Source organism: Dama dama, chromosome 24, assembly GCF_033118175.1.
Source record: "Dama dama isolate Ldn47 chromosome 24, ASM3311817v1, whole genome shotgun sequence".
NCBI lineage: Eukaryota > Metazoa > Chordata > Mammalia > Artiodactyla > Cervidae > Dama > Dama dama.
In genome coordinates, this window is record NC_083704.1 from 1,616,917 (window position 1) to 1,639,724 (window position 22,808).

The following is a 22,808-nucleotide window of genomic DNA, read 5'->3' on the forward strand; positions in this document are numbered from 1 at the left end:
CTGCGAGGTGCTCGAACTCAGAGGGCCTCGTCAGAGGGAAGGGACCAGCAAGGGGCTGGATGCCCAAGACCTCTTTGGCCCAGCAACCTCAGGGCAGCAGTGAGAGCAAAAGGCCCAACTTGCCCCTAGGTCGGCTCTGCCCCTTCCCACACAGGCAGACAGCCCAGCAGGTGCCTGGCAGACTCTGGCTCCCCCGAGCTCTCTGCCGGTGCAGGGGGCAGGAACAGACGTGTGCATGTGGTTCCGCCTTGGCCTGGGAGTGTGGACCCCCTGCCTGGCCCCCAGGCTCAGGGGCAAGGGCCCGGAGAGAGCACCACCCCGAAGCGCTTTTCTCCCGGGCTTGGCAGCATTGTGCTCGCCTGGTGGGAACAGTGGGCGGGAATGCTTGCAAACCAGCGTTTGGAGGCATCTGGGGAGGTTTCCAGCGGGAGAGGGCCGCTTGTGCTCAGAGGTCCCACAGGCAAGGGGCAGAACCCAGCAGGGCCCCTGACCCTGGCCAGCCTTGCCCAGACCTTCCTGGCCCCCGGGGGAACTGCCCCACCAAGGGGCAGGCTGCGGGGACTGGGTCCAGACATGCCCGGGTGCCTCCCCAGTCTCATCCCCGCTGGTGCCTTTCCCCTGGGCCTAGGCCTCGGTTGAGGCCTCCTTGGAGAAGAGGTTGCTGGCAGGGGCTGTCTCCACACTGCAAGGTGCTGGAGCTCAGAGGGCCTCGTCAGAGGGAAGGGACCAGCAAGGGGCTGGATGCTCAAGACCTCTTTGGCCCAGCAGCCTCAGGGCAGCAGGGAGAGCAAGAGGCCCTACTTGCCCCTAGGTCAGCTCTGCCCCTTCCCACACAGGCAGCCGGCCCAGCAGCTGCCTGGCAGACTCTGGCTACCCCGAGCTCCCTGCCGGTGCAGGGGGCAGGAACAGACGTGTGCATGTGGTTTTGACCTGGCCTGGGGGTGTGGAACCCCTGCCTGGCCCCCAGGCTCAGGGGAAAGGGCACGGAGAGAGCACCACTCCGAAGCGCTTTTCTCCCAGTCTTGGGAGCATTGTGCGTGCCTGGCGGGAACAGCGGGCGTGAGTGCTTGCAAACCGGCCTTTGGAGGCAGCCGGGGATGTCTTCCAGCGGGAGAGGGCCGGTCGTGCTCAGAGGCCCCACAGGAGAGGGACAGGACCCAGCAGGGCCCCTGCCCCTGGCCAGCCTTGCCCAGACCTTCCTGGCCTCCGGGGGTACTGCCCCACCAAGGGGCAGGCTGCGGGGACTGGGTCCAGACATGCCCGGGCGCCTCCCCAGTCTCATCCCCGCTGGTGCCCGTCCCCTGGGCCTAGGCCTCGGTTAAGGCCTCCTTGGAGAGGAGGTTGCTGGCAGGGGCTGTCTCCACACTGCGAGGTGCTGGAGCTCAGAGGGCCTCGTCAGCTGGAAAAGACCAGCAATGGGCTGGATGCCCAAGACCTCTTTGGCCCAGCAGCCTCAGGGCAGCAGGGAGAGCAAGAGGCCCAACTTGCCCCAAGGTCGGCTCTGCCCCTTCCCACACAGGCAGCCAACCCAGCAGCTGCCTGGAAGACTCTGGCTCCCCCGAGCTCTCTGCCAGTGCAGGGGGAGGAACAGACGTGTGCATGTGGTTCTGCCTTGGCCTAGGAGTGTGTTCCCCCTGCATTGCCCCCAGGCTCAGGGGCAAGGGCCCGGTGAGAGCACCACCCCGAAGCGCTTTTCTCCCGGGCTTGGGAGCATTGTGCGCGCCTGGTGGGAACAGTGGGCGGGAGTGCTTGCAAACCGGCCTTTGGAGGCAGCCGGGGAGGTCTTTCAAGGGCCCGGAGTGAGCACCACCCCAAAATGCTTTTCTCCCGGGTTTGGGAGCATTGTACGCGGCTGGCGGGAACAGCGGGCATGAGTGCTTGCAAACCGGCCTTTTGAGGCAGCCCCGGTGGTCTTCCAAGGGCCCGGAGAGAGCACCACCCCGAAATGCTTTTCTCCCGGCTTGGGAGCATTGTGCGTGCCTGGCGGGAACAGCGGGCGGGAGTGTTGGCAAATCGGCCTTTGGAGGCAGCCGGGGAGGTCTTCCAGCGGGAGAGGGCCGGTTGTGCTCAGAGGCCCCACAGTCCAGGGGCAGGACCCAGCAGAGCCCCTGCCCCTGGCCAGCCTTGCCCAGATCTTCCTGGCCTCCGGGCGTACAGCCCACCAAGGGGCAGGCTGCGGGGACTTGGTCCAGACATGCCCGGGCGCCTCCCCTGGCTCATCCCCGCTGGTGCCTTTCCCCTGGACCTAGGCCTCGGTTTAGGCCTGCTTGGAGAGGAGGTTGCTGGCAGGGGCTGTCTCCACACTGCAAGGTGCTGGAGTTCAGAGGGCCTCGTCAGAGGGAAGGGACCAGCAAGGTGCTGGATGCCCAAGACCTCTTTGGCCCAGCAGCCTCAGTGCAACAGAGAGAGCAAGAGGCCCAACTTGCCCCTAGGTCGGTTCTGCCACTTCTCACACAGGCGGCCAGCCCAGCAGCTGCCTGACCGACTCTGGCTCCCCCGAGCTCTCTGCCCGTTCAGGGGGCAGGAACAGACGTGTGCATGTGGTTCTGCCTTGGCCTGGGAGTGTGGACCCCCTGCCTGGCCCCCAGGCTCAGGGGCAAGGGCCCGGAGAGAGCACCACCCCGAAGCGCTTTTCTCCCGGGCTTGGGAGCATTGGGCGTGCCTGGCGGGAACAGCGGGCGCGAGTGTTGGCAAACCGGCCTTTGGAGGCAGGCGGGGAGGTCTTCCAAGGGCCCGGAGAGAGCACCACGCCGAAGCGCTTTTCTCCCGGGCTCTGGAGCATTGTGCGTGGCTGGCGGAAGCAGCGGGAATGAGTACTTACAAACCGGCCTTTGGAGGCAGCCGGGGAGGTCTTGAAAGTGCCCGGAGAGAGCACCACCCCGAATCCCTTGTCTCCCGGGCTTGGGAGCATTGTGCCTGGCTGGCGGGAACAGCAGGCAGGAGTGCTTGCAAACTGGCCTTTGGAGGCAGCCTGGGAGGTCTTCCAAGGGCCCGGAATGAGCACTACCCCAAAATGCTTTTCTCCCGGGCTTGGGAGCATTGTGCGTGGCTGGTGGGAACAACGGGCATGACTGCTTGCAAACTGGCCTTTGGACGCAGCCGGGGACGTCTTCCAAGGGCCCGGAGAGAGCACCACCCCGAAGCACTTTTCTCCCGGGCTTGGGAGCATTGTGCGCGGCTGGCGGGAACAGCGGGAATGAGTACTTGCAAACCGGCCTTTGGAGGCAGCCAGGGAGTTCGTCCAGGGCCCGGTGTGAGCACCATCCCAAAATGCTTTTCTCCCGGGCTTGGGAGCATTGTGCGTGCCTGGCGGTATCAGCGGGCGGGAGTGCTTGCAAACCGGCCTTTGGAGGCAGCCGGGGAGGTCTTCCAGCGGGAGAGGGCCGGTTGTGCTCAGAGGTCCCACAGGCCAGGGGCAGGATCCAGCAGGGCCCCTGCCCATGACCAGCCTTGCCCAGACCTTCCTGGCCTCCCGGGGTACTGCCCCACCAAGGGTCAGGCTGCGGGGACTTGGTCCAGACATGCCCGGGCGCCTCCCCAGGCTCATCCCCGCTGGGGCCTTTCCCCTGGACCTAGGCCTAGGTTGAGGCCTCCTTGGAGAGGAGTTTGCTGGCAGGGGCTGTCTCCACTCTGCAAGGTGCTGGAGCTCAGAGGTCCTCGTCAGAGGGAAGGGACCAGCAAGGGGCTGGATGCCCAAGACCTCTTTGGCCCAGCAGCCTCAGGGCAGCAGGGAGAGCAAGAGGCCCAACTTGCCCCTAGGTCGGCTCTGCCCCTTCCCACACAAGCGGCCAGCCCAGCAGCTGCCTGACAGACTCTGGCTCCCCCGAGCTCTCTGCCGGTGCAAGGGGCAGGAACAGACATGTGCATGTGGTTCTGCCTTGGCCTGGGAGTGTGGACCCCATGCCTGGCCCCCAGGCTCAGGGCCAAGGGCCCGGAGAGAGCACCACCCCGAAGCGCTTTTCTCCGGGCTTGGGAGCATTGAGCGCGCCTAGTGGGAACAGCGGGCGGGAGTGCTTGCAAACCGTCCTTTGGAGGCAGCCGGGGAGGTCTTCCACTGGGAGAGGGCCGGGTGTGCTCAGAGGCCCCACAGGCCAGGGGTAGGACCCAGTAGGGCCCCTGCCCCTGAGCAGCCTTGCCCAGACCTTCCTGGCCTCCGGGGGTACTGCGCCACCAAGGGGCAGGCTGCGGGGATTGGGTCCAGACATGCCCGGGCGCCTCCCCAGGCTCATCCCCGCTGGTGCCTTTCCCCTGGGCCTAGGCCTCGGTTGAGGCCTCCTTGGAGAGGAGGTTGCTAGCAGGGGCTGTCTCCACACTGCAAGGTGCTGGAGCTCAGAGGGCCTCGTCAGAGGGAAGGGACCAGCAAGGGGCTGGATGCCCAAGACCTCTTTGGCCCAGCAGCCTCAGGGCAGCAGGGAGAGCAAGAGGCCCAACTTGCCCCTAGGTCGGCTCTGCCCCTTCCCACACAGGCGGCCAGCCCATCAGCTGCCTGACAGACTCTGGCTCCCCCGAGTTCTCTGCCGGTGCAGGGGCAGGAACAGACGTGTGCATGTGGTTCTGCCTTGGCCTGGGACTGTGGACCCCCTGCCTGGCCCCCAGGCTCAGGGGCAAGGTCCCGGAGAGAGCACCACCCCGAAGCGCTTTTCTCCCGGGCTTGGGAGCATTGTGCACGCCTGGTGGGACCAGTGGGCGGGAGTGTTGGCAAACCGGCCTTTGGAGGCAGCCGGGGAGGTCTTCCAGCGGGAGAGGGCCGGATGTGCTCAGAGGCCCCACAGGCCAGGGGCAGGACCCAGCAGGTCCCCTGCCCCTGGCCAGCCTTGCCCAGATTTTCCTGGCCTCCGAGGCTACTGCCCCACCAAGGGGCAGGCTGCGGGGACTGGGTCCAGACATGCCCGGCGCCTCCCCAGTCTCATCCCCGCTGGTGCCTTTCCCCTGGGCCTAGGCCTCAGATTAGGCCTCCTTGGAGAGGAGGTTGCTGGCAGGGGCTGTCTCCACACTGCAAGGTGCTGGAGCTCAGAGGGCCTCGTCAGAGGGAAGGGACCAGCAAGGTGCTGGATGCCCAAGACCTCTTTGGTCCAGCATCCTCAGGGCAGCAGGGAGAGCAAGAGGCCCAACTTGCCCCTAGGTCGGCTCTGCCCCTTCCCACACAGGCGGCCAGCCCAGCAGCTGCCTGACAGACTCTGGCTCCCCCGAGCTCTCTGCCGGTGCAGGGGGCAGGAACAGACGTGTGCATGTGGTTCTGCCTTGGCCTGGGTGTGTGGACCCCCTGCCTGGCCCCCAGGCTCAGGGGCAAGGGCCCGGAGAGAGTACCACCCCGTAGCGCTTTTCTCCCGGGCTTGGGAGCATTGTGCGCCGGTGGCGGGAACAGCAGGCAGGAGTGCTTGCAAACCGGCCTTTGGAGGCAGCCGGGGACGTCTTCCAAGGGCCCGGAGAGAGCACCACCCCGAAGCACTTTTCTCCCGGGCTTGGGAGCATTGTGCGCGGCTGGCGGGAACAGCGGGAATGAGTACTTGCAAACCGGCCTTTGGAGGCAGCCAGGGAGGTCGTCCAGGGCCTGGTGTGAGCACCATCCCAAAATGCTTTTCTCCCGGGCTTGGGAGCATTGTGCGTGCCTGGCGGGATCAGCGGGCGGGAGTGCTTGCAAACCGGCCTTTGGAGGCAGCCGGGGAGGTCTTCCAGCGGGAGAGGGCCGGTTGTGCTCAGAGGTCCCACAGGCCAGGGGCAAGATCCAGCAGGGCCCCTGCCCATGACCAGCCTTGCCCAGACCTTCCTGGCCTCCGGGGGTACTGCGCCACCAAGGGTCAGGCTGCGGGGACTTGGTCCAGACATGCCCGGGCGCCTCCCCAGTCTCATCCCCGCTGGTGCCTTTCCCCTGGACCTAGGCCTAGGTGGAGGCCTCCTTGGAGAGGAGGTTGCTGGCAGGGGCTGTCTCCACACTGCAAGGTGCTGGAGCTCAGAGGTCCTCGGCAGAGGGAAGGGACCAGCAAGGGGCTGGATGCCCAAGACCTCTTTGGCCCAGCAGCCTCAGGGCAGCAGGGAGAGCAAGAGGCCCAACTTGCCCCTAGGTCGGCTCTGCCCCTTCCCACACAAGCGGCCAGCCCAGCAGCTGCCTGACAGACTCTGGCTCCCCCGAGCTCTCTGCCGGTGCAAGGGGCAGGAACAGACGTGTGCATGTGGGTCTGCCTTGGCCTGGGAGTGTGGACCCCATGCCTGGCCCCCAGGCTCAGGGGCAAGGGCCCGGAGAGTGCACCACCCCGAAGTGCTATTCTCCCGGGCTTGGGAGCATTGTGCGTTCCTGGCGGGAACAGCGGGCGGGAGTGTTGGCAAACCGGCCTTGGGAGGCAGCCGGGGAAGTCTTCCAGCCGGAGAGGGCCGGTTTTGCTCAGAGGCCCCACAGGACAGGGGCAGGACACAGAAGGGCCCCTGTCCCTGGCCAGCCTTGCCCAGATCTTCCTGGCCTCCGGGGGTACTGCGCCACCAAGGGGCAGGCTGCGGGGCCTGGGTCCAGACATGCCCGGGCGCCTCCCCTGGCTCATCCCCGCTGGTGCCTTTCCCCTGGGCCTAGGCCTCGGTTGAGGCCTCCTTGGAGAGGAGGTTGCTGGCACGGGCTGTCTCCACACTGCAAGGTGCTGGAGCTCAGAGGGCCTCGTCAGAGGGAAGGGACCAGCAAGGGCCTGGATGCCCAAGACCTCTTTGGCCCAGCAGCCTCAGGGCAACAGGGAGAGCAAGAGGCCAAACTTGCCCCTAGGTCGGCTCTGCCCCTTCCCACACAGGCCGCCAGCCCAGCAGCTGCCTGACAGACTCTGGCTCTCCCGAGCTCTCTGCCGGTGCAGGGGGCAGGAACAGACGTGTGCATGTGGTTCTGCCTTGGCCTGGGAGTGTGTTCCCCCTGCATTGCCCCCAGGCTCAGGGGCAAGGGCCCGGAGAGAGCACCACCCCGAAGCGCTTTTCTCCCGGGCTTGGGAGCATTGTGCGCGCCTGGCGGGAACAGTGGGCGGGAGTGCTTGCAAACCGGCCTTTGGAGGCAGCCGGGGAGGTCTTCCAGTGGGAGATGGCCGGTTGTGCTCAGAGGCCCCACAGGCCAGGGGCAGGACCCAGCAGGGCTCCTGCCCCTGGCCAGCCTTGCCCAGACCTTCCTGGCCTCCGGGGTTACAAGGGGCAGTCTGCGGGGACAGGGTCCAGACATGCCCGGGCGCCTCCCCAGGCTCATCCCCGCTGGTGCCTTTCCCCTGGGCCTAGGCCTCGGTTGAGGCCTCCTTGGAGAGGAGGTTGCTGGCAGGGGCTGTCTCCACACTGCAAGGTGCTGGAGCTCAGAGGGCCTCGTCAGAGGGAAGGGACCAGCAAGGGGCTGGATGCCCAAGACCTCTTTGGCCCAGCAGCCTCAGGGCAGCAGGCAGAGCAAGAGGCCCAACTTGCCCCTAGGTCGGCTCTGCCCCTTCCCACACAGGCGGCCAGCCCAGCAGCTGCCTGACAGACTCTGGCTCCCCCGAGCTCTCTGCCGGTGCAGGGGGCAGGAACAGACGTGTGCATGTGGTTCTGACTTGGCCTGGGAGTGTGGAACCCCTGCCTGGCCCCCAGGCTCAGGGGAAAGGGCACGGAGAGAGCACCACCCCGAAGCGCTTTTCTCCCGGTCTTGGGAGCATTGTGCGTGCCTGGCGGGAACAGCGGGCGGGAGTGCTTGCAAACCGTCCTTTGGAGGCAGCTGGGAGGTCTTCCAGTGGGAGAGGGCCGGTTGTGCTCAGAGGCCCCGTAGGCCAGGGGCAGGACCCAGCAGGGCCCGTGCCCCTGGCCAGCCTTGCCCAGACCTTCCTGGCCTCCAGGGGTACTGCCCCACCAAGGGGCAGGCTGCGGGGACTGGGTCCAGACATGCCCGGGCGCCTCCCCTGGCTCATCCACGCTGGTTCCTTTCCCCTAGGCCTAGGCCTCGGTTGAGGCTTCCTTGGAGAGGAGGTTGCTGGCAGGGGCTGTCTCCACACTGCAAGGTGCTGGAGCTCAAAGGGCCTCGTCAGAGGGAAGGGACCAGCAAGGGGCTGGATGCCCAAGACCTCTTTGGCCCAGCAGCCTCAGGGCAGCAGGGAGAGCAAGAGGCCCAACTTGCCCCTAGGTCGGCTCTGCCCCTTCCCACACAGGCAGACAGCCCAGCAGTGCCTGGCAGACTCTGGCTTCCCCGAGCTCTCTGCCGGTGCAGGGGGCAGGAACAGACGTGTGCATGTGGTTCTGCCTTGGCCTAGGTGTGTCCTCCTCCTGCATTGCCCCCAGGCTCAGGGTCAAGGGCCCGGAGAGAGCACCACCCCGAAGCGCTTTTCCCCCGGGCTTGGGAGCATTGTGCGTGCCTGGCAGGAACAGCGGGCGGGAGTGTTTGAAAACCAGCCTTTGGAGGCAGCCGGGGAGGTCTTCCAGTGGGAGAGGGCCGGTTGTGCTCAGAGGCCCCACAGGACAGGGGCAGGACCCAGCAGGGCCCCTGCCCCTGGCCAGCCTTGCCCAGACCTTCCTGTCCTCCGGGGGTACTGCCCCACCAAGGGGCAGGCTGCGGGGACTGGGTCCAGACATGCCCGGGCGCCTCCCCAGTCTCATCCCCGCTGGTGCCTTTCCCCTGGGCCTAGGCCTCGGTTAAGGCCTCCTTGGAGAGGAGGTTGCTGGCAGGGGCTGTCTCCACACTGCAAGGTGCTGGAGCTCAGAGGGCCTCGTCAGAGGGAAGGGACCAGCAAGGGGCTGGACGCCCAAGACCTCTTTGGCCCAGTAGCCTCAGGGCAGCAGGGAGAGCAAGAGGCCCAACTTGCCCCTAGGTCGGCTCTGCCCCTTCCGACACAGGCGGCCAGCCCATCGGCTGCCTGACAGACTCTGGCTCCACCGAGCTCTCTGCCGGTGCAGGGGGGCAGGAACAGACGTGTGCATGTGGTTCTGCCTTGGCCTGGGAGTGTGGACCCCCTGCCTGTGCCCCAGGCTCAGGGGCAAGGGCCCGGAGAGAGCACCACCCCGAAGCGCTTTTCTCCCGGGCTTGGGAGCATTGTGCGTGCCTGGCGTGAACAGCGTGCGGGAGTGTTTGCAAACCGGCCTTTGGAGGCAGCCGGGGAGGTCTTCCAGTGGGAGAGGGCCGGTTGTGCTCAGAGGCCCCACAGGCCAGGGGCAGGACCCAGCAGGGCCCCTGCCCCTGGCCAGCCTTGCCCAGACCTTCCTGGCCTCTGGGGGTACTGCCCCACCAAGGTGCAGGCTGCGGGGACTGGGTCCAGACTTGCCCGGGCGACTCCCCAGGCTCATCCCCGCTGGTGCCTTTCCCCTGGGCCTAGGCCTCGGTTGAGGCCTCCTTGGAGAGGAGGTTGCTGGCAGGGGCTGTCTCCACACTGCAAGGTGCTGGAGCTCAGAGGGCCTCGTCAGAGGGAAGGGACAAGCAAGGGGCTGGATGACCAAGACCTCTTTGGCCCAGCAGCCTCAGGGCAGCAGGGAGAGCAAGAGGCCCAACTTGCCCCTAGGTCGGCTCTGCCCCTTCCCACACAGGCGGCCAGCCCAGCAGCTGCCTGACAGACTCTGGCTCTCGCGAGCTCTCTGCCGGTGCAGGGGGCAGGAACAGACGTGTGCATGCGGTTCAGCCTTGACCTGGGATTGTGGATCACCTGCCTGGCCCCAGGCTCAGGGGCAAGGGCCCGGAGAGAGCACCACCCCGAAGTGCTATTCTCCCGGGCTTGGGAGCATTGTGCGTTCCTGGCGGGAACAGCGGGCGGGAGTGTTGGCAAACCGGCCTTGGGAGGCAGCCGGGGAAGTCTTCCAGCCGGAGAGGGCCGGTTGTGCTCAGAGGCCCCACAGGCCAGGGGCAGGACACAGAAGGGCCCCTGTCCCGGGCCAGCCTTGCCCAGATCTTCCTGGCCTCCGGGGGTACTGGGCCACCAAGGGGCAGGCTGCGGGGCCTGGGTCCAGACATGCCCGGGCGCCTCCCCAGTCTCATCCCCGCTGGTGCCTTTCCCCTGGGCCTAGGCCTCGGTTGAGGCCTCCTTGGAGAGGAGATTGCTGGCAGGGGCTGTCTCCACACTGCAAGGTGCTGGAGCTCAGAGGGCCTCGTCAGAGGGAAGGGACCAGCAAGGGGCTGGATGCCCAAGACCTCTTTGGCCCAGCAGCCTCAGGGCAGCAGGGAGAGCAAGAGGCCCAACTTGCCCCTAAGTCTGCTCTGCCCCTTCCCACACAGGCAGCCAGCCCAGCAGCTGCCTGGCAGACTCTGGCTTCCCCGAGCTCTCTGCCGGTGCAGGGGGCAGGAACAGACGTGTGCATGTGGTTCTGACTTGGCCTGGGAGTGTGGAACCCCTGCCTGGCCCCCAGGCTCAGGGGAAAGGGCACGGAGAGAGCACCACCCCGAAGCACTTTTCTCCCGGTCTTGGGAGCATTGTGCGTGCCTGGCGGGAACAGCGGGCGGGAGTGCTTGCAAACCGTCCTTTGGAGGCAGCTGGGAGGTCTTCCAGTGGGAGAGGGCCGGTTGTGCTCAGAGGCCCCGTAGGCCAGGGGCAGGACCCAGCAGGGCCCGTGCCCCTGGACAGCCTTGCCCAGACCTTCCTGGCCTCCAGGGGTACTGCCCCACCAAGGGGCAGGCTGCGGGGACTGGGTCCAGACATGCCCGGGCGCCTCCCCTGGCTCATCCACGCTGGTGCCTTTCCCCTAGGCCTAGGCCTCGGTTGAGGCCTCCTTGGAGAGGAGGTTGCTGGCAGGGGCTGTCTCCACACTGCAAGGTGCTGGAGCTCAGAGGGCCTCGTCAGAGGGAAGGGACCAGCAAGGGGCTGGATGCCCAAGACCTCTTTGGCCCAGCAGCCTCAGGGCAGCAGGGAGAGCAAGAGGCCCAACTTGCCCCTAGGTCGGCTCTGCCCCTTCCCACACAGGCAGACAGCCCAGCAGTGCCTGGCAGACTCTGGCTTCCCCGAGCTCTCTGCCGGTGCAGGGGGCAGGAACAGACGTGTGCATGTGGTTCTGCCTTGGCCTAGGTGTGTGTTCCTCCTGCATTGCCCCCAGGCTCAGGGTCAAGGGCCCGGAGAGAGCACCACCCCGAAGCGCTTTTCTCCCGGGCTTGGGAGCATTGTGCGTGGCTGGCGGAAGCAGCGGGAATGAGTACTTACAAACCGGCCTTTGGAGGCAGCCGGGGAGGTCTTGAAAGTGCCTGGAGAGAGCACCACCCCGAAGCGCTTTTCTCCCGGGCTTGGGAGCATTGTGCGCGGCTGGCGGGAACAGCAGGCAGGAGTGCTTGCAAACTGGCCTTTGGAGGCAGACGGGGAGGTCTTCCAAGGTCCCGGAGTGAGCACCACCCCAAAATGCTTTTCTCCCGGGCTTGGGAGCATTGTGCGCGGCTGGTGGGAACAACGGGCATGAGTGCTTGCAAACCGGCCTTTGGAGGCAGCCGGGGACGTCTTCCAAGGGCCCCTAGAGAGCACCACCCCGAAGCACTTTTCTCCCGGGCTTGGGAGCATTGTGCGTGGCTGGCGGGAACAGCAGGAAGGAGTCCTTGCAAACCGGCCTTTGGAGGCAGCCCGGGAGGTCTTCCAAAGGCCTGTAGAGAGCACCACCCTGAAGCGCTTTTCTCCCGGGCTTGGGAGCATTGTGCGCGGGTGGCGGGAACAGCAGGCAGGAGTGCTTGAAAACTGTCCTTTGGAGGCAGCCGGGGAGGTCTTCCAGGGCCCGGTGTGAGCACCACCACAAAATGCTTTTCTCCCGGGCTTGGGAGCATTGTGCGCTGCTGGTGGGAACAGCGGGCATGAGTGCTTGCAAACTGGCCATTGGAGGCAGCCGGGGAGGTCTTCCAAGGGCCCGGAGAGAGCACCACCCCGTAGCGCTTTTCTCCTGTGATTAGGAGCATTGTGTGCGGCTGGCGGGACAGCGGGAGGGAGTTCTTGAAGACCAGTCTTTGGAGGCAGCCGGGGAGGTCTTCCAAGAGCTGGGAGAGAGCACCACCCCGAAGCGCTTTTCTCCCGGGCTTGGGAGCATTGTGCGCGGCTGGTGGGAACATAGGGCATGAATGCTTACAAACCGGCCTTTGGAGGCAGCCGGGGAGGTCTTCCAAGGGCCGGGAGAGAGCACCACCCCGAAGCACTTTTCTCCCGGGCTTGGGAGCATTGTGCGCGGCTGGCGGGAACAGCGGGCATGAGTGCTTGCAAACTGGCCTTTGGAGGCAGCGGGGGAGGTCTTCCAAGGGCCCGGAGAGAGCACCAACCCGAAGCGCTTTTCTCCCGTGATTGGGAGCATTGTGTGCAGCTGGCAGGACAGCGGGAGGGAGTTCTTGAAAACCAGCCTTTGGAGGCAGCCGGGGAGGTCTTCCAAGGACCCGGAGAGAGCACCACCCCGAAGCGCTTTTCTCCCGGGCTTGGAGCATTTGCACGGATGGCGGGAACAGCGAGTGGGAGTGCTTGCAAACCGGCCTTTGGGGCCAGCCCGGGAGGTCTTTCTTGGGCCCAGAGAGAACACCACCCCGAAACGCTTTTCTCCCGGGCTTGGGAGCATTGTGCGCGGCTGGCGGGAACAGCGGGCATGAGTCCTTGCGACCGGACTTTGGAGGCAGCCGGTTGGTCTTTCAAGGGCCCGGAGTGAGCACCACCCCAAAATGCTTATCTCCCGGGCTTGGGAGCATTGTACGCAGCTGGCGGGAACAGCGGGCATGAGTGCTTGCAAACTGTCCTTTCGTGGCAGCCGGGGACGTCTTCCAAGGGCCCGGACTGATCACCACCCCAAAATGCTTTTCTCCCGGGCTTGGGAGCATTGTGCGCGGCTGTCGGGAACAGCGGACATGAGTGCTTGCAAACCGGCCTTTGGAGGCAGCCGGGGAGGTCTTCCAGTGGGAGAGGGCCGGTTGTGCTCAGAGGCCCCACAGGCCAGGGGCAGGACCCAGCAGGGCCCCTGCCCCTGGCCAGCCTTGCCCAGACCTTCCTGGCCTCCGGGGGTACTGCCCCACCAAGGGGCAGGCTGCGGGGACTGGGTCCAGACATGCCCGGGCGCCTCCCCAGGCCCATCCCCGCTGGTGCCTTTCCCCTGGGCCTAGGCCTCGATTGAGGCCTCCTTGGAGAGGAGGTTGCTGGCAGGGGCTTTCTCCACACTGCAAGGTGCGGGAGCTCAGAAGGACTCGTCAGAGGGAAGGGACCAGCAAGGGGCTGGATGCCCAAGACCTCTTTGGCCCAGCAGCCTCAGGGCAGCAGGGAGAGCAAGAGGCCCAACTTGCCCCTAGGTCGGCTCTGCCCCTTCCCACACAGGCGGCCAGCCCAGCAGCTGCCTGACAGACTCTGGCTCCCCCGAGCTCTCTGTCGGTGCAGGGGGCAGGAACAGACGTGTGCATGTGGTTCTGCCTTGGCCTGGGAGTGTGGACCCCCTGCCTGGCCCCCAGGCTCAGGGGCAAGGGCCCGGAGAGAGCACCACCCTGAAGCGCTTTTCTCCCGGGCTTGGGAGCATTGTGCGTGCCTGGCGGGAACAGCGGGCGGGAGTGTTGGCAAATCGGCCTTTGGAGGCAGCCGGGGAGGTCTTCCAGCGGGAGAGGGCCGGTTGTTCTCAGAGGCCCCACAGGCAAGGGGCAGGACCCAGCAGGGCCCCTGCCCTTGGCCTGCCTTGCCCAGATCTTCCTGGCCTCCGGGGGTACTGCCCCACCAAGGAGCAGGCTGCGGGGACTGGGTCCAGACATGCCTGGGCGCCTCCCCAGGCTCATCCCCGCTGGTGCCTTTCCCCTGGGCCTAGCCCTCGGTTGAGGCCTCCTTGGAGAGGAGGTTGCTGGCAGGGGCTGTCTCCACACTGCAAGGTGCTGGAGCTCAGAGGGCCTCGTCAGAGGGAAGGGACCAGCAAGGGGCTGGATGCCCAAGACCTCTTTGGCCCAGCAGCCTCAGGGCAGCAGGGAGAGCAAGAGGCCCAACTTGCCCCTAGGTCGGCTCTGCCCCTTCCCACACAGGCGGCCAGCCCAGCAGCTGCCTGACAGACTCTGGCTCCCCCGAGCTCTCTGCCGGTGCAGGGGACAGGAAAACACGTGTGCATGTGGTTCTGCCTTGGCCTGGGAGTGTGTTCCCCCTGCCTTGCTCCCAGGCTCAGGGGCAAGGGCCCGGAGAGAGCACCACCCCAAAATGCTTTTCTCCCGGGCTTGGGAGCATTTGCGTGGCTGGCGGGAACAGCTAGTGGGAATGCTTGCAATCCGGCCTTTGGGCGCAGCCGGGGAGGTCCTCCATGGGCCCGGACAGAACACCACCCCGATGCGCTTTTCTCCCGGGCTTGGCAGCATTGTGCGCGTGTGGCGGGAACAGCAGGCAGGAGTGCTTGCAAACCGGCCTTTGGAGGCAGGCCCGGAGGTCTTCCAAGGGCAAGGAGTGAGCACCACCCCAAAATGCTTTTCTCCCGTGCTTGGGAGCATTGTGCATGGCTGGTGGGAACAGCGGGCATGAGTGCTTGCATACCGGCCATTGGAAGCAGCCGGGGAGGTCTTCAAAGGGCCCTGAGAGAGCACCACCCCGAAGCGCTTTTCTCCCGTGATTGGGAGCATTGTGTGCAGCTGGCAGGACAGCGGGAGGGAGTTCTTGCAAACCGGCCTTTGGAGGCAGCCGGGGAAGTCTTCCAAGGGCCGGGAGAGAGCACCAGCCTGAAGTGCTTCTCTCCCGTGTTTTGGAGCATTGTGCGTGGCTGGCGGGAACAGCGAGTGGGAGTGATTGCAAACCGGCCTTTGGGGGCAGCCGGGGACGTCCTCCATGGGCACGGAGAGAACACCACCCCGAAGCGCATTTCTCCCGGTCTTGGGAGCATTGTGCGCGGCTGGCGGGAACAGCGGGCATGAGTTCTTGCAAACCGGACTTTGGAGGCAGCCGGTTGGTCTTTCAAGGGCCCGGAGTGAGCACCACCCCAAAATGCTTTTCTCCCGGGCTTGGGAGCATTGTACGCAGCTGGCGGGAACAGCGGGCATGAGTGCTTGCAAACTGTCCTTTCGTGGCAGCCGGGGACGTCTTCCAAGGGCCCGGACTGATCACCACCCCAAAATGCTTTTCTCCCGGGCTTGGGAGCATTGTGCGCGGCTGTCGGGAACAGCGGACATGAGTGCTTGCAAACCGGCCTTTGGAGGCAGCCAGGGAGGTCTTCGAAGGGCCCGGAGAGAGCACCACGCCAAAATGCTTTTCTCCCGGGCTTGGGATCATTGTGCGTGGCTGGCGGAAGCAGCGGGAATGAGTACTTACAAACCGGCCTTTGGAGGCAGCCGGGGAGGTCTTGAAAGTGCCCGGAGAGATCACAACCCCGAAGCGCTTTTCTCCCGGGCTTGGGAGCATTGTGCGCGGCTGCCGGGAACAGCAGGCAGGAGTGCTTGCAAACTGGCCTTTGGAGGCAGACGGGGAGGTCTTCCAAGATCCCGGAGTGAGCACCATCCCAAAATGCTTTTCTCCTTGGCTTGGGAGCATTGTGCGCAGCTGGTGGGAACAACGGGCATGAGTGCTTGCAAACCGGCCTTTGGAGGCAGCCGGGGAGGTCTTCCAAGGGCCTGTAGAGAGCACCACCCCGAAGCGCTTTTCTCCCGGGCTTGGGAGCATTGTGCGCGGCTGGCGGGAACAGCGGGCATGAGTGCTTGCAAACCGGCCTTTGGAGGCAGCGGGGGAGGTCTTCCAAGGGCCCGGAGAGAGCACCAACCCGAAGCGCTTTTCTCCCGTGATTGGGAGCATTGTGTGCGGCTGGCGGGACAGCGGGAGGGAGATCTTGAAAACCAGCCTTTGGAGGCAGCCGGGGAGGTCTTCCAAGGACCCGGAGAGAGCACCACCCCGAAGCGCTTTTCTCCCGGGCTTGGAGCATTTGCACGGATGGCGGGAACAGCGAGTGGGAGTGCTTGCAAACCGGCCTTTGGGGCCAGCCCGGGAGGTCTTTCTTGGGCCCGGAGAGAACACCACCCCGAAACGCTTTTCTCCCGGGCTTGGGAGCATTGTGCGCAGGTGGCGGGAACAGCAGGCAGAAGTGCTTGCACACCGGCCTTGGAGGCAGCCGGGGAGGTCTTCCAAGGGCCCCGAGTGAGCACCACCCAAAAATGCTTTTCTCCCGGGCTTGGGAGCATTGTGCGCGGCTGGTGGGAACAGCGGGCATGAGGGCTTGCAAACCGGCCATTGGAGGCAACCGGGGAGTTCTTCCAAGAGCCCGGAGAGAGCACCACCCCGAAGCGCTTTTCTCCCGGGATTGGGAGCATTGTGTGCGGCTGGCAGGGCAGCGGGAGGGAGTTCTTGCAAACCGGCCTTTGGCGGCAGCCGGGGAAGTCTTCCAAGGACCCGGAGAGAGTACCACACCGAAGCGCTTTTCTCCCGGGTTTTGGAGCATTGTGCGTGGCTGGCGGGAACAGCGAGTGGGAGTGCTTGCAGACTGGATTTTGGGGGCAGCCGGGGTGGTCCTCCATGGGCCCGGAAAGAACACCACCCTGAAGCGGTTTTCTCCCGGGCTTGGGAGCATTGTGCGCGACTGGTGCGAACAGCAGGCAGGAGTGCTTGCAAACCGGCCTTGGAGGCAGCCGGGGAGGTCTTCCAATGGGAGAAGGCCAGTTGTGCTCAGAGGCCCCACAGGCCAAGGGCAGGACCCAGCAGGGCCCCTGCTCCTGGCCAGCCTTGCCCAGACCTTCCTGGCCTCCGGGGGTACTGCCCCACCAAGGGGCAGGCTGCGGGGACTGGGTCCAGACATGCCCGGGCGCCTCCCCTGCCTCATCCCCGCTGGTGCCTTTCCCCTAGGCCTAGGCCTCGGTTGAGGCCTCCTTGGAGAGGAGGTTGCTGGCAGGGGCTGTCTCCACACTGCAAGGTGCTGGAGCTCAGAGGGCCTCGTCAGAGGGAAGGGACCAGCAAGGGGCTGGATGTCCAAGACCTCTTTGGCCCAGCAGCCTCAGGGCAGCAGGGAGAGCAAGAGGCCCAACTTGCCCCTAGGTCGGCTCTGCCCCTTCCCACACAGGCGGCCAGACCAGCAGCTGCCTGACAGACTTTGGCTCCCCCGAGCTCTCTGCCGGTGCAGGGGGAAGGTCAGACGTGTGCATGTGGTTCTGCCTTGGCCTGGGAGTGTGGACCCCTGCCTGGCCCCCAGGCTCAGGGGCAAGGGCCCGGGGAGAGCACCACCCCGAAGAGCTTTTCTCCCGGGCTTGGGAGCATTGTGCGTGCCTGGCGGGAACAGCGGGCGGGAGTGTTGGCAAATCGGCCTTTGGAAGCAGTTGGGAGGTCTTCCAGTGGGAGAGGGCCGGTTGTGCTCAGAGGCCCCACTGGCAAAGGGCAGGACCCAGCAGGGCCCCTGCCCTTGGCCAGCCTTGCCCAGATCTTCCTGGCCTCCGGGGGTACTGCCCCACCAAGGAGCAGGCTGCGGGGACTGGGTCCAGACATGCCTGGGCGCCTCCCCAGGCTCATCCCTGCTGGTGCCTTTCCCCTGGGCCTAGGCCTCGGTTGAGGCCTCCTTGGAGAGTAGGTTGCTGGCAGGGGCTGTCTCCACACTGCACGGTGCTGGAGCTCAGAGGGCCTCGTCAGAGGGAAGGGACCAGCAAGGGGCTGGATGCCCAAGACCTCTTTGGCCCAGCAGCCTCAGGGCAGCAGGGAGAGCAAGAGGCCCAACTTGCCCCTAGGTCGGCTCTGCCCCTTCCCACACAGGCCGCCAGACCAGCAGCTGCCTGACAGACTCTGGCTCCCCCGAGCTCTCTGCCGGTGTAGGGGGCAGGAACAGACGTGTTCATGTGGTTCTGCCTTGGCCTGGGAGTGTGTTCCCCCTGCATTGCCCCCAGGCTCAGTGGCAAGGGCCCGGAGAGAGCACCACCACGAAGTGCTTTTCTCCCGGGCTTGGGAGCATTGTGCGCGCCTGGTGGGAACAGTGGGTGGGAGTGCTTGCAAACCGGCCTTTGGAGGCAGCCGCGGAGGTCTTCCAGTGGGAGAGGGCCGGGTGTGCTCAGAGGCCCCACAGGCCAGTGGTAGGATTCAGCAGGGCCCGTGCCCCTGGCCACCCTTGCCCAGACCTTCCTGGCCTCGGGGGGTACTGCCCCACCAAGGGGCACGCTGCGGGGACTGGGTCCAGACTTGCCCGGGCGCCTCCCCAGGCTCATCCCCGCTGGTGCCTTTCCCCTGGGCCTAGGCCTCGGTTGAGGCCTCCTTGGAGAGGAGGTTGCTGGCAGGGGCTGTCTCCACACTGCAAGGTGCTGGAGCTCAGAGGGCCTCGTCAGCGGGAAGGGACCAGCAAGGGGCTGGATGCCCAAGACCTCTTTGGCCCAGCAGCCTCAGGGCAGCAGGGAGAGCAAGAGGCCCAACTTGCCCCTAGGTCGGCTCTGCCCCTTCCCACACAGGCGGCCAGCCCAGCAGCTGCCTGACAGACTCTGGCTCCCTTGAGCTCTCTGCCGGTGGAGGGGGCTGGAACAGACGTGTGCATGTGGTTCTGACATGGCCTGGGAGTGTGGATCCCCTGCCTGGCCGCCAGGCTGAGGGGCAAGGGCCCGGAGAGAGCACCACACCGAAGATCTTTTCTCCAGGACTTGGAAGCATTGTGCGTGCCTGGCGGGAACAGCGGCCGGGAGTGTTGGCAAACCGGCATTTGGAGGCAGCCGGGGAGGTCTTCAAGCGGGAGAGGGCTGGTTGTGCTCAGAGGCCCCACAGGCCAGGGGCAGGACCCAGCAGGGCCCCTGCCCCTGGCCAGCCTTGCCCAGACCTTCCTGGCCTCCGGGGGTACTGCCCCACCAAGGGGCAGGCTGGGGGGACTGGGTCCAGACATGCCCGGGCGCCTCCCCAGGCTCATCCCCGCTGGTGCCTTTCCCCTGGGCCTAGGCCTCGGTTGAGGCCTCCTTGGAGAGGAGGTTGCTGGCAGGGTCTGTCTCCACACTGCAAGGTGCTGGAGCTCAGAGGTCCTCGTCAGAGTGAAGGGACCAGGAAGGGGCTGGATGCCCAAGACCTCTTTGGCCCAGCAGCCTCAGGGCAGCAGGGAGAGCAAGAGGCCCAACTTGCCCCTAGGTCGGCTCTGCCCCTTCCCACAGAGGCGGCCAGCCCAGCAGCTGCCTGGCAGACTCTGGATCCCCCGAGCTCTCTGCCGGTGCAGAGGGCAGGAACAGACGTGTGCATGTGGTTCTGCCTTGGCCTGGGAGTGTGAACCCCTGCCTGGCCCCCAGGCTCAGGGGCAAGGGCCCGGAGAGAGCACCACCCCGAAGCGCTTTTCTCCCGGGCTTGGGAGCATTGTGCGAGGCTGCTGGAAGCAGCGGGAATGAGTACTTACAAACCGGCCTTTGGAGGCAGCCGGGGAGGTCTTGAAAGTGCCCGGAGAGAGCACCACCCCGAAGCGCTTTTCTCCCGGGCTTGGGAGCATTGTGCGCGGCTGGCGGGAACAGCAGGCAGGAGTGCTTGCAAACTGGCCTTTGGAGGCAGACGGGGAGGTCTTCCAAGGTCCCGGAGTGAGCACCACCCCAAAATGCTTTTCTCCCGGGCTTGGGAGCATTGTGCGCGGCTGGTGGGAACAACGGGCATGAGTGCTTGCAAACCGGCCTTTGGAGGCAGCCGGGGACGTCTTCCAAGGGCCCGGAGAGAGCACCACCCCGAAGCACTTTTCTCCCGGGCTTGGGAGCATTGTGCGTGGCTGGCGGGAACAGCAGGAAGGAGTCCTTGCAAACCGGCCTTTGGAGGCAGCCGGGGAGGTCTTCCAAGGGCCTGTAGAGAGCACCACCCTGAAGCGCTTTTCTCCCGGGCTTGGGAGCATTGTGCGCGGCTGGCGGGAAAAGCGGGCATGAGTTCTTGCAAACCGGACTTTGGAGGCAGCCGGTTGGTCTTTCAAGGGCCCGGAGTGAGCACCACCCCAAAATGCTTTTCTCCCGGGCTTGGGAGCATTGTACGCAGCTGGCGGGAACAGCGGGCATGAGTGCTTGCAAACTGTCCTTTCGTGGCAGCCGGGGACGTCTTCCAAGGGCCCGGACTGATCACCACCCCAAAATGCTTTTCTCCCGGGCTTGGGAGCATTGTGCGCGGCTGTCGGGAACAGCGGACATGAGTGCTTGCAAACCGGCCTTTGGAGGCAGCCGGGGAGGTCTTCGAAGGGCCCGGAGAGAGCACCACGCCAAAATGCTTTTCTCCCGGGCTTGGGATCATTGTGCGTGGCTGGCGGAAGCAGCGGGAATGAGTACTTACAAACCGGCCTTTGGAGGCAGCCGGGGAGGTCTTGAAAGTGCCCGGAGAGAGCACCACCCCGAAGCGCTTTTCTCCCGGGCTTGGGAGCATTGTGCGCGGCTGGCTGGAACAGCAGGCAGGAGTGCTTGCAAACTGGCCTTTGGAGGCAGACGGGGAGGTCTTCCAAGATCCCGGAGTGAACACCATCCCAAAATGCTTTTCTCCTGGGCTTGGGAGCATTGTGCGCAGCTGGTGGGAACAACGGGCATGAGTGCTTGCAAACCGGCCTTTGGAGGCAGTCGGGGAGGTCTTCCAAGGGCCTGTAGAGAGCACCACCCCGAAGCGCTTTTCTCCCGTGATTGGGAGCATTGTGTGCAGCTGGCAGGACAGCGGGAGGGAGTTCTTGCAAACCGGCCTTTGGAGGCAGCCGGGGAAGTCTTCCAAGGGCCGGGAGAGAGCACCAGCCTGAAGTGCTTCTCTCCCGTGTTTTGGAGCATTGTGCGTGGCTGGCGGGAACAGCGAGTGGGAGTGATTGCAAACCGGCCTTTGGGGCCAGCCCGGGAGGTCTTTCTTGGGCCCAGAGAGAACACCACCCCGAAACGCTTTTCTCCCGGGCTTGGGAGCATTGTGCGCGGCTGGCGGGAACAGCGGGCATGAGTCCTTGCGACCGGACTTTGGAGGCAGCCGGTTGCTCTTTCAAGGGCCCGGACTGATCACCACCCCAAAATGCTTTTCTCCCGGGCTTGGGAGCATTGTGCGCGGCTGTCGGGAACAGCGGACATGAGTGCTTGCAAACCGGCCTTTGGAGGCAGCCGGGGAGGTCTTCCAGTGGGAGAGGGCCGGTTGTGCTCAGAGGCCCCACAGGCCAGGGGCAGGACCCAGCAGGGCCCCTGCCCCTGGCCAGCCTTGCCCAGACCTTCCTGGCCTCCGGGGGTACTGCCCCACCAAGGGGCAGGCTGCGGGGACTGGGTCCAGACATGCCCGGGCGCCTCCCCAGGCCCATCCCCGCTGGTACCTTTCCCCTGGGCCTAGGCCTCGGTTGAGGCCTCCTTGGAGAGGAGGTTGCTGGCAGGGGCTTTCTCCACACTGCAAGGTGCGGGAGCTCAGAAGGACTCGTCAGAGGGAAGGGACCAGCAAGGGGCTGGATGCCCAAGACCTCTTTGGCCCAGCAGCCTCAGGGCAGCAGGGAGAGCAAGAGGCCCAACTTGCCCCTAGGTCGGCTCTGCCCCTTCCCACACAGGCGGCCAGCCCAGCAGCTGCCTGGCAGACTCTGGCTCCCCCGAGCTCTCTGCCGGTGCAGGGGGCAGGAACAGACGTGTGCATGTGGTTCTGCCTTGGCCTGGGAGTGTGGACCCCCTGCCTGGCCCCCAGGCTCAGGGGCAAGGGCCCGGAGAGAGCACCACCCTGAAGCGCTTTTCTCCCGGGCTTGGGAGCATTGTGCGTGCCTGGCGGGAACAGCGGGCGGGAGTGTTGGCAAATCGGCCTTTGGAGGCAGCCGGGGAGGTCTTCCAGCGGGAGAGGGCCGGTTGTTCTCAGAGGCCCCACAGGCAAGGGGCAGGACCCAGCAGGGCCCCTGCCCTTGGCCTGCCTTGCCCAGATCTTCCTGGCCTCCGGGGGTACTGCCCCACCAAGGAGCAGGCTGCGGGGACTGGGTCCAGACATGCCTGGGCGCCTCCCCAGGCTCATCCCCGCTGGTGCCTTTCCCCTGGGCCTAGGCCTCGGTTGAGGCCTCCTTGGAGAGGAGGTTGCTGGCAGGGGCTGTCTCCACACTGCAAGGTGCTGGAGCTCAGAGGGCCTCGTCAGAGGGAAGGGACCAGCAAGGGGCTGGATGCCCAAGACCTCTTTGGCCCAGCAGCCTCAGGGCAGCAGGGAGAGCAAGAGGCCCAACTTGCCCCTAGGTCGGCTCTGCCCCTTCCCACACAGGCGGCCAGCCCAGCAGCTGCCTGACAGACTCTGGCTCCCCCGAGCTCTCTGCCGGTGCAGGGGACAGGAAAACACCTGTGCATGTGGTTCTGCCTTGGCCTGGGAGTGTGTTCCCCCTGCCTTGCTCCCAGGCTCAGGGGCAAGGGCCCGGAGAGAGCACCACCCCAAAATGCTTTTCTCCCGGGCTTGGGAGCATTTGCGTGGCTGGCGGGAACAGCTAGTGGGAATGCTTGCAATCCGGCCTTTGGGGGCAGCCGGGGAGGTCCTCCATGGGCCCGGAGAGAACACCACCCCGATGCGCTTTTCTCCCGGGCTTGGCAGCATTGTGCGCGTGTGGCGGGAACAGCAGGCAGGAGTGCTTGCAAACCGGCCTTTGGATGCAGGCCCGGAGGTTTTCCAAGGGCAAGGAGTGAGCACCACCCCAAAATGCTTTTCTCCCGTGCTTGGGAGCATTGTGCATGGCTGGTGGGAACAGCGGGCATGAGTGCTTGCATACCGGCCATTGGAAGCAGCCGGGGAGGTCTTCAAAGGGCCCTGAGAGAGCACCACCCCGAAGCGCTTTTCTCCCGTGATTGGGAGCATTGTGTGCAGCTGGCAGGACAGCGGGAGGGAGTTCTTGCAAACCGGCCTTTGGAGGCAGCCGGGGAAGTCTTCCAAGGGCCGGGAGAGAGCACCAGCCTGAAGTGCTTCTCTCCCGTGTTTTGGAGCATTGTGCGTGGCTGGCGGGAACAGCGAGTGGGAGTGATTGCAAACCGGCCTTTGGGGGCAGCCGGGGACGTCCTCCATGGGCACGGAGAGAACACCACCCCGAAGCACATTTCTCCCGGTCTTGGGAGC